Source organism: Teleopsis dalmanni, chromosome 2 (genome assembly GCF_002237135.1).
Source record: "Teleopsis dalmanni isolate 2A chromosome 2, ASM223713v2, whole genome shotgun sequence".
NCBI classification, from domain to species: domain Eukaryota; kingdom Metazoa; phylum Arthropoda; class Insecta; order Diptera; family Diopsidae; genus Teleopsis; species Teleopsis dalmanni.
In genome coordinates, this window is record NC_051847.1 from 165,901,657 (window position 1) to 165,912,656 (window position 11,000).

Sequence of the window (11,000 nt, forward strand, 5' to 3'; positions counted from 1 at the left end):
AATATTTAACTTATTGCAGGATATATTTGTTATCAATTCAGATTACTATATTATATAGTTTTTGATATCAAACAAGTGTTTATTTTATTATTTAAATATTTAATTTATGTTTATCAAATTTATAAAGTTTGCATTTTTTAAGTTCATAAATATCTCATCATTATATATGTATGTTTTAATAGAACGCGTTAAACTAATATAATTAATTATCTTTATTAATATTATATATCAATAATTTGTATCATATAAATGATAAATAAATTAAACTAAATATAGTATCAATTTTTATTTAAACTATATTATTTCTATATGCGTACGTAATACATTTTTTTATCAATATGTTAATTATTATAATTATATAAAATAAAAAAAATTGCCTTGAAATCGATATACTTTTTATAAACCACTTAAGATTATATTATTAATTAATATAATTATTTTCGTTGGAAACAAAATATATATTTTCATGAGTAATTTGTAATTATTGAATGTTATATATAAAATATTTTTTTTATTTTTTTTTTATATTTAATCTGATATTTCAAATCATACATCAGTTCAAACAAAAACATTTAATGTAATTTCTATAAATTAAAATGTAAGTATTAATAAAAAGCTTAAAATAAATAATTATCTTATCAATTAGAAGGTTTATTTTAATTTAAATCACTTGGTATTAATTTTATGATAAAATTTCACTCATCAATTTGAACAATTATTGTTTCGAAATAAATGATTTCTTACACACACATTGGGTTTCATTTCGATAATAAAATTTCAAACATCGATTTAACTTATAAATATAATATATTAAAATTTAATTAAAAAAAACAATACAATTTATAATGATAGTTTTGGCTTTACTGAAAAGACCTTTACGGATATAAATGTATATATACCAAATTAATTACCGACCACTTACTTATTAAGTTATACACTTACTCGTACTGAGATGGGCTTAAGGATGATGGCGGATAACCACTTGTTCTAATAAGACACTAAATATACAAATCACATATGAAATTTCATAAATAGTGACTTAACGGCAAACACACCATCCCAGAGTTGTAGATCTCACTTTACAGTCGATAATCAAACCACGGTTTTAAAGTAGTAAACCACTTTGTCTACCTTGGAAATAGCATTATCATAAACAATAATATTAGTCACTAGATGAACTTAAAAATCATTTTAGTTCAATAGGTAATTCAGAAGTTGATACCACTCTCGTTCCAGTAAAATAACAATTTACAATTTGCTGTTTTGTGGATAGAACCAGCGAGTTGTGGATCGTCTATAAATGTCTATCACCAATCCCGAACTATTTTTAGAAGTTTTCGAGAATAAAATTCTAGTGAATGTCTGAAAATCCAATGAAAACTGACGAAAAATATTGGACATGCCCAAAACTGCCATACGTTTGTAATGATCAATTAAGCGAATAAGTAAGAATGAAATATATTAAATAATAATTATGTTCAGAAATATGTTGATATAAGTACATTTTTTTAAATTGGAATATGGAATATTTCATAGATACTATACAAGTATATATTGTCATCATTCTTGGCATAACTGGTCCGTGATAGACCAGTACTTGCTCAACTATATCTTTCTTTTTTTCTATATCCTTCACCAGTCTTTTCCAATCGTAAATTAGTGGTGTGTTTGAATTGTTAAATACAGTACCAAAGCATTTTTTACGCTGTTCTCTTCTTTCACCAATTGCCACTCTGACATAAGCGCGTTCCGATGCTCTATTGGCAGACAATCTTACTACGACTATTTGTGGTATATTTTGCCGATCCAAACTGTGCTAACATTTCTGCAACTGAAGTATGTGATATCATTTGAGAAGTATCATTTTATCGTCAGGTTCGATTGCCAATAAATTGTATGTATACTTACTTAATCAAATACTTTTCTGTAAACCATTTCATTTTATTTTTGACACATAAAATACTTAGGGTCTTGTGTATAGTCTAATTGGATACAAATATTTGGCATTATGAATCTTCCTTTGGTTTTCGGTTAATATCTTACAGAATCGAAATTACGGAATGAAATACAGTACCCACCATAACTGAATGTCATACTCCCAGATTAGATTAGGCTTTTAAATTCTTATTTAAATTTATGCCAAACATCAACGCAATACTCATGGAACGACATCTAAGGGATCGTTACATCAAAGGGATCGTTAAGGCCCTATACTCCACTGGTAGAGTTAATGTACCAAAGAAAAAGATTTTATCTTTGATTTTGGAAGAAATGGTCACTTTCTCATCTAAAATCATGTAAAAAAAATTACTTCAGAAATTTTATTTAAATACTACATTTAAATTTCTCGAATATCGAATTCTTTTTTCCTTACTGTACAAAAGCAGTCAGACTCAATCTGTATTTTATAGAATGTCCTTGAAAATATTTACAATTGTGAAATTTATCTATTTCTTTAAATATTATGTGTACTTTCTAATTGTCAGAGGTAAAATATGTGTCAAAAATAAAAATGGTAGATATCATAACCATTCATATTTTTCTATTTGTTCCTTTTATTGTCATGAAAAACTCTATCACTACCTGAAATTTCACTACCAGGTACAAAATACATAAAAAAACTGAAACTGCATAATGAAATATTATTTATGTGTACTGAATAATAAAAAACGGTTTCTACTGGATTTAGAGTAGAGAAAAAAAAAACGAATACAAAAATTTCAAACTGAACTGAATGATTTTTAATGTAATCTTGACCAATATTCGAATCTGCCATTAACTCTTCAGTTTGCCTAAATTATTAGCACGAACTTACAAAATGTTTCCATTTTTATTATTTACTACCTCAGCAAAGAAACCCAGAAATACAATACAATGAAAATAATTTTCATAACAAATGTTAATTGAACGTATCTACGACGTACACTGATTTTTCTAGTCCACTTACCACTTCCACATCTTCCCAACACTCTCACGTTCAATTAAAGTATAAGATACGAATGAGTGGCGAGCATGGAAGATACAAACTCGGTCAATACATGCCGAAATGTGTCAAAACTCTAAACCGTATCTCAGCATTTTTCGAATAGCACAAAAGACTCAAATATCTATCTAACGATGGACACCACTACAGATACATTTCGAGCGTTTCAACGAACTCAAAGTGGAAATGCAAATAGAAGGTGCTAATTTCATGAGAGTTTAATTAGACTTCGAGATATTTTCCTCACCTTTTCCACTTGCATGCCTCGTTCAATATAAACGGCTTTGATTAACTATCGACCATCGACTATCGACCAACTAATTTCTATTGGGATTTTGTTGTAGTTTTGGCCTCAATTGCGGCATAGTTTCAATACTAAAACAGATTTCGACTCCAAATCCAACTCGAATTCTGTTAAAATTTATCACTTAGTTACTAAACGAAAATTATTGATACTTTTACACAATCATTTTTTTATAACAAAAAATTAATACTATTAACATTTTTACACATAAAACAATTAAAATTATTTACAATAAAAATTTTTACCCCTTTGATATAACGATTTCCTAATAATTTTTTTTAATTATAATAAAAATGTTTAAATTGCAATGCAAATAACTATTTTTCTCTATAATAGAAACAAAGTCAAAACGAATGCATTAAAGTCCTTTTGCTGCATTTTCCACATCGATTGCCTAACCTCTGTTTGCATGAGCCCCACAGGTTGAAAATGTTTATCCTCAAACAATCTCTGCCACTCCGCAGGACTGATTTTTCACCTCAACGTGAAAGTTTACAATTAACTTCCTTAATGGCTTTCAGCATGCGAACTTAAATTGCGCTGCTCTCGTAAATAATTAAAAATTCAGACACATAATAAACTTAACAGAACTCAACAGAACTTGATTTTCACCAAGCACCGAAGCTTGTTGCTAACGACACGAGATACATAAATCAATAAAACATCTAATTGATTTAATAATATTTTTAATCTATTTTTTAAATTTTAATTTTTATATTCATTAACTAAATTTAAAAAAAAAATTGGGCCGCCCGAGCAGGGACTTGAACCCTGGACCCTTGGATTAAAAGTCCAATGCTCTACCGACTGAGCTACCCGGGCACATGGCGGGGTCGTGGTCAATGGACATTTCCTCACGTTCTGTAAGTTCTAATACTTGTCTAGAAGTCTAGAAATAGAAATAATATCAGAAGATTCTAGAATCGAAAATATACATAATTCGGAGAGAGTCCAAAATTTAAAGCGAACATAAGCAAAATTTCACTTCAAATTATTTATTTATAGACCCGATTTTAAATATTGTAAATATTGCTTACAAAATTGAAATATCTGTATTATTAATTTATTAACATAATTATAATTACATTGTTTCAATTAAATTAATTACAATATTATAATATAATATTTAAAAAAATAATATAAAAGTTTATAAAGTTAAAATCTTTATGTTGCATAAAGTTTCTACATCTATTATCTGATTGTTAAATATATTAATCTATAATATATATATTAAAAAAATACAAACAAATATAAATAATACTTAATACAGATATATAATATATATAAAACATATAATTAAGATATAATATATAAACATAATATATATAATAGATAATAATAATCAACTAAATATCTTAGTGATTTCTTCAAAAAATTCACTTATCTAAGTCCCTTCTGGTGTATCGCTGTATTCTGCTTCTCTTCCCTTCTGTTTTCTAATTTTGAATCAGGTCAAGAAGCACAATGATTGTAGTATTTGGGTTACTCTTTACTTACTGGTTACTTACCAATACTGGTTACTGGTTCCATACGAATCCATTCAATTAAGTATGCCTCGATTTCTATGTCTTTTTAAAGACTATAGCTAATTCGCCGTGGTTAGACTTTGTTTTATATAGGTATGGTTCGTCTAAATCGCCTTGAATATATGCTTCGCCGTGAAGCATATAGTATTTAATAGTAAATTTTACTCACTGGTTAAATATAGTTGGGTTGCATCTATTACACAGATGCATTATTTTTTATATACATGTATGTATTATTAGTATATAAGTAATATTATAATATATTATTTAAGTAATTTAAGTTTAAGTTAATAAATATATAATTAATTTTTAAATTTGTAATTAGAAATGTCTTTCACGCTTTAGAGAAGACTGCAAATAATTTTTTATCTTACAACTAATCCAATAGAAGTAATTGTGCTGTCAATAATATCGACTTGTTTAATAGAAAGGCACTGAACTGAAAAACCTATCGAAAAAAAATATAACAAATTAAGATTTGTCAGATATAATTATTTTTTATTTGTTTATTTGCAGTCTTAGAAATTATAAATAAGTTAGTTAGGTTAGGTTATACTGGCAAACCCTAGCGGATCCATAAGGGCTTATTGGCTTATTGTGTATATAGAGGCAAACTCAGGATTTAAAACCACCTTTGGCGAAGCTAAAAATTTTGTTAAGTGGGCGGTCTTGTGATTGATTAAGATCCTTAAGAACGGGTGCTCCTAAAGAGTTGAGTCGCCACCGTGTATGAAATTATTAATAATATTACACCAAATAAAATGAACTCAATTTTTTTTAAATATTCTACCTTTAGTATAATCCAATATATTATCATGGAACTGCAATAGCAAAATATCTCAATTCTGTACTTTTCTATCCAAAAACAGATTTAGAATGTTACTTGAGCAACAAAGGTATTGCGTCAAGCTCAAGGTACAGATTCTGCGATAAAGAATCTGAACCATCGCAGCACATATTAGGAAAAAGCGATTCACAGATAAAGAAGAGACAAATATATCTACTTAGTAAAATGCTTAATATACCTAATTAGTATACTAAGGACGTGTGCGAGTCAGGCTAAGTTGCGTTCTAAATTAGGGAAATTCTAAGTTGTGCCGATAATGTAGTGATGTGTCGATACGTGTTGATAAATGGCTAAATGTGTGCAGTGCAAAAAATCCCAAAAAATATCCTTTTTGATTTAGCATCAACTTAGCCTAACTCGCACACGTCCTAAGTAATACTTGATACTTAATAGAATAAAAATAATTTTAAATATTTTAATAAAAAGAATTTGTTGAAAAATTAGCATATTATTGATTTATAGCATAAATACGTCTGTAAAGGATATTAGTGCTTCGACATTGGAGCTAGTCCAATACTAAATTTTGTTTATTTAAATTTTCGAAGCAACGAGAGGTTTTTCTTCACCAATTTTAAGTTCTGATTTTTTTTCAATGTGAGTAAATTCTTAACATTTTTATTTTAATAGGTCATTTGGATAGAAGCCAAAAAACGCCAGTTTTATGACAAAATTTTAATTTCTACTTTCAGCGAAAAACAAATTTTTATTGGCTACAATAAGAATTTTCCTTCCATGTACCAATAGTCAAGGGCCGCAAAGTAACTTTTAGATGTAACATCGTTTCCGAACAGAGGCTATATTACGTACTTCTGCCAAATTAAATTCCATAGAAATATGTAAAAAATTTCTTATTTATTACATAGGATTTAATTAGAATAAATATATAATTTTTTGTGTGTATGGAAAAAATATTTAAGAATAATTTTCACTTAATATTTTCTATTACATAAAGATACTACATAAATACTATTTACTACTAATACTATTTAAAGAACAGTTAGGCAATTTTTTAGTTTTAATTGTAATTTTTTAATTTTAATTGATTTAGGACCACTTTCGCAGTCAAACCTGACCTAACACTGATTTTAGACATATTTAAGCAACTTAGCCTAATTCGCACACGACCCTAATATTATGTTTCCATTGCAGCTAAAACTGCTTATGTTAATGAAATTAAGATTTGATCGTTTCCATTAACATAAGCTGACTTATGCACATGAAATGACTCTTTTGTTCACATTTTACATAAAAAACATATGACAAATATTTCAAATATTAGTAATTTCCCTTGTGAAAAATTTAGTTGCATTTTACATTTTTAAATCAGTTGATTTATTTATAATGAGCTCGTTTACATTAAAGCACTTTGTTTGGTAAATTACACATTAGTGGCCTAATGAGCAAAACTGCCTAAACAAGGAAAGTGGAAAGTTGTAAGTTGTAGGACTAAGTTACGACTGTAAAATCAGTTCTAAAAGCCAATGCACACTTACAGTTAGTAACACTTGTGTTTGATATTGTGCTTATAATGTAAATAAATGTTTAATTCAGGCTATTGTAGTATCACATCGCGTCATTGTTTGTGTTGAAGTGAATTTTGGTTTGCCAGGCCGCCATTCCCACCTAACCTAACCAAGTTTAGCCTCAAGTAGACAATTAACTATATTTACACTTAAACTTATGGAACAGCTCAAGTTTATATGGATTTGGTATGAAAATAGATTCATAAATTCATTAAGTTGAGTGTGTAAGAGTTAAGTTACGACAGTAAAATCTTGCTCTTAGAACCAATGCACAATTATAGTAAGTAACACTTAAGTGTTTAGTTTAGGCTGTTGTTGTATCGCATCTGATTTGGAAGGCCGCCAAGCCTCATAGAGCCAAGAACAATAATTGAATGTAAAAGATTTCAACAAAATTATATCAATATAATATATATATATATTCATTTTAATATAAAAGAAATTAAACTAATAAAAATAATAAAAAAAATTAATCGCCCGAGCAGGGACTTGAACCCTGGACCCTTGGATTAAAAGTCCAATGCTCTACCGACTGAGCTACCCGGGCATATTTCAATCGTTGACAAACCACATTATTCACTGACATATAATATATTTTTATGATTCTAATTAAACATTGCAATTCTAATTTAATAATTAAAAATAATTAAAAAAATAAAAAGACATGAATTACTAGCCAAAAGTATTGAATATTCACAGCATTTTAGGTAAACACTAAAGTTGATAAACTTCTCTCATATTGTCTTATATCAGTAAGTCTTAACACATTTTGTTGTTGCTTTTCACAGTGGAGAAAAATAATAATAATGATTAATATAATATTTAGAATTAAACTCTGTATATTTGAATATGTTATGCATAACAAATGTAATTATTAGCAAGAAACCTGTTATAGTATTGTAATAAATAAAAATTTAAGAAATCCTTCGAACTACAAGTAAAAGGAATAAAAAGTATATAAGTAAACATGGTTATTGCACAAGAAGCACTTTTGCTACACATTATTTGCTACAAATTATTTACTTGATTTTACATACATTTGTTCTTATTTATTTATTCAAAGTAAATTTCTAAACAAATACGTTTATCCGAATAGAAAATTTATAATCAAATTTATTCATCTATTTATTTAATTTTTATATTAATTTAAAAAAAATTAGAACGCCCGAGCAGGGACTTGAACCCTGGACCCTTGGATTAAAAGTCCAATGCTCTACCGACTGAGCTACCCGGGCACATGCCGTATGGTTGTCAGAAAGTGAATTTGAAACCATGCCACTTTAAATATTATTTCAAAAGAAATATATTTAAAAGTAATTTATTAAATATAAATTTTCTTAAATTGTTTTAAATATTAACAATTATATTTGAGTTTTAATCATTCACTAAAAATGTTTGAATAAACATTGTTAATTAATCATTAAATGTGTCGCAACATGGAATTAACACGTGGTATATGCAACTACAGACAACTCCCGCTTATCTTAAAGGTAATAATATACCTTCATGTTAAACAGTATACATTAACAATACTGTTTGGGAATATGTAACTGAAAACCGAAAAATGTACAGATGGAGTGATAAATACTTTTATTGGTTATTATATCAGTCTTACTTACTTATTATTAAATGTATAGATGGACTGATAAATACTTTTATCGGTTATTATATCGGTCTTACAGTCTTACTAATTATAGCTTAATTTGTTTTAAATATAAATAATAAAGTATTTTTTTTTGTTTTTATTTAAATGACCAATTAGCTTCCTCATAAGTTATTATTATCTTTTATTTAATATATACATATATATAATTGCAAATATAGTATATTTAACCAACAAATTTTGACTGCTTATGCCATTCAGTCACTTTGCATTTGTGAAAAAAAAATATTATGCAGAATGTGAGCGTCACTTTACTTCAAATAGCTATATGCGCACTTGAGATCGTTTGGATCAGACCAACCCCTTTCTCTATAACCCAGTTTCCCTAATGTACGTCCTTACTTTCTGGCTTAGATGAATCTAGTTCGCTAGGTACTAAGTCTATCTGTTTTCTCTCTCTCCTGATTACTGGAATGATGTTTCCACAATGCTTTGAAAATCTTCGTCATTCATTCCTAAGAAATGGTTTACTGGGTTCAAGTCTCAGACGGTGGCTTTCAATACTTTCACCTACTGCGAAAACAAAAAAAAAAACGATCAGAGTAGCTTATTAAAATTGCACAATAATTTTTGATGGCTACCTTAGTTATACTGGTTTGATGAGCATCTACTGAGAATTGTAAGACTAATCTAGACCAGCTAGCATGTTACTTTTTATTAATTTGGAATGTCACAAAAAATTTCTTAAACATGGCTGGTGTCACTAAATTTCTTTTTGTAATATCTTCACGTAAATATGCTTGTATTATAATCTGTATATATATATTTATAACCCATTTTTTCTATATATATATATTGAAAACATTTTCTGAGTGATAATAAAAAAATTATTTTCTTTAAAATTTTTGCTTATTCTAAACCGACTTATTTAATTTTAACATAAATTATATATGTTAATTTAGTGCTGGAGAAAATATTATTTATACTGAACTTGAATATTATAAATTATATAAACATATTTTTTTAAATAAACAAATAAATATAGAAAAATAGAATAAAAAAAATAGAATGAAAAAAATAGAATAAAAAAAATCCCAATCTAGTACCTAAAGTCTAATGGACATAGATTGATATCTTGATCCCCTAAAATAATATAGATATACCATAGTAATATTTTCAGTCGAAACATTCGATGAGGTTAAAGAAAATAAATAGTTGGTGTGATTTACTGTTTTTTACTTTTTATTGTATATTTTATTTTTGAAATAGTAATAGTTACAAAACAATAATAATCTTAAAACTATATTAAAGAAAAAGTTGTACCACTCTGATCTGTAGGATTACATATGTATATACATATATTGATTCCTTAACTCCTTGGAGGAGCATAGGGTCGCAGGATTGTCAGTCGGTATTTTTTTACCATTTATTATTGTGTCGAAAGATGCTTTAGTAATCATGAAAAACATACATATCTAATTATTTGGGATTGCAAAAGAATAAAGGTATTAATTAAATAAAAAATCACTACTAAAAAGTATTGTCTGAACATATATGTACATTTTCTATAATTTGTGATAATCTCACAGTAAAATATTATTATTAAAAAAAAACATTTTCAGTTATATACCTTTTATAACAATTATTTAATATAAATTTTAATTCCAATACAATAGTCCAGAGTAGAATACTTGCCGAGCAGTCTAAATCGTTGTATTTATTTTGAATAAGGTGCTCGAATTAAAATTAAAAAGATTGTAAATATTATGCAATGTTAATGCAAATAAATGCTTGTCAAACATTGCACCTTCAGCAACTTCGCTTGCATTTTCCGACTTAGCGAGTCCAAAAAATAAAATAAAGGTCCAAACCAAAAAAAGCAATTCAAAAGGTGCTAAAATAACTAAAACTATCAAAGATAGTGCAACTACAAACATTCTTTCTGGCAATAGATTTGCTGAATTAGCTGAAACTACAGATGAAGCTAATCAGCTTATTAACAAAAATTTTAAACCGCCTCCAATCTACTTGCGTGAACGCAGCTCAAATAAGCTAGTTACAATCCTTGCAAGTCTGATTGGAAATAATACTTTTCATATTGTTCCTATAACTAGGGGCAATATACACGAAACCAAAATCCAAATCGACACTGAAAACAATTTTAGAGTCATAACTAAATATTTCGAAGACAGCAAAAAAAATTACTACACATAC

General features: G+C 27.5%; 3 non-coding genes across 3 annotated transcripts; all 3 read right to left on the bottom strand.

Moving 5' to 3' along the window:
- Positions 1-4,036: 4,036 nt before the first annotated feature.
- On the bottom strand, positions 4,037-4,109 carry Trnak-uuu. The gene has a single exon. It is a non-coding gene; the product is annotated as a tRNA-Lys (tRNA).
- Positions 4,110-7,657: 3,548 nt separating this feature from the next.
- Trnak-uuu lies at positions 7,658-7,730 on the bottom strand. The gene has a single exon. It is a non-coding gene; the product is annotated as a tRNA-Lys (tRNA).
- A 615-nt stretch (positions 7,731-8,345) lies between these two features.
- Trnak-uuu lies at positions 8,346-8,418 on the bottom strand. The gene has a single exon. It is a non-coding gene; the product is annotated as a tRNA-Lys (tRNA).
- Positions 8,419-11,000: the final 2,582 nt, after the last annotated feature.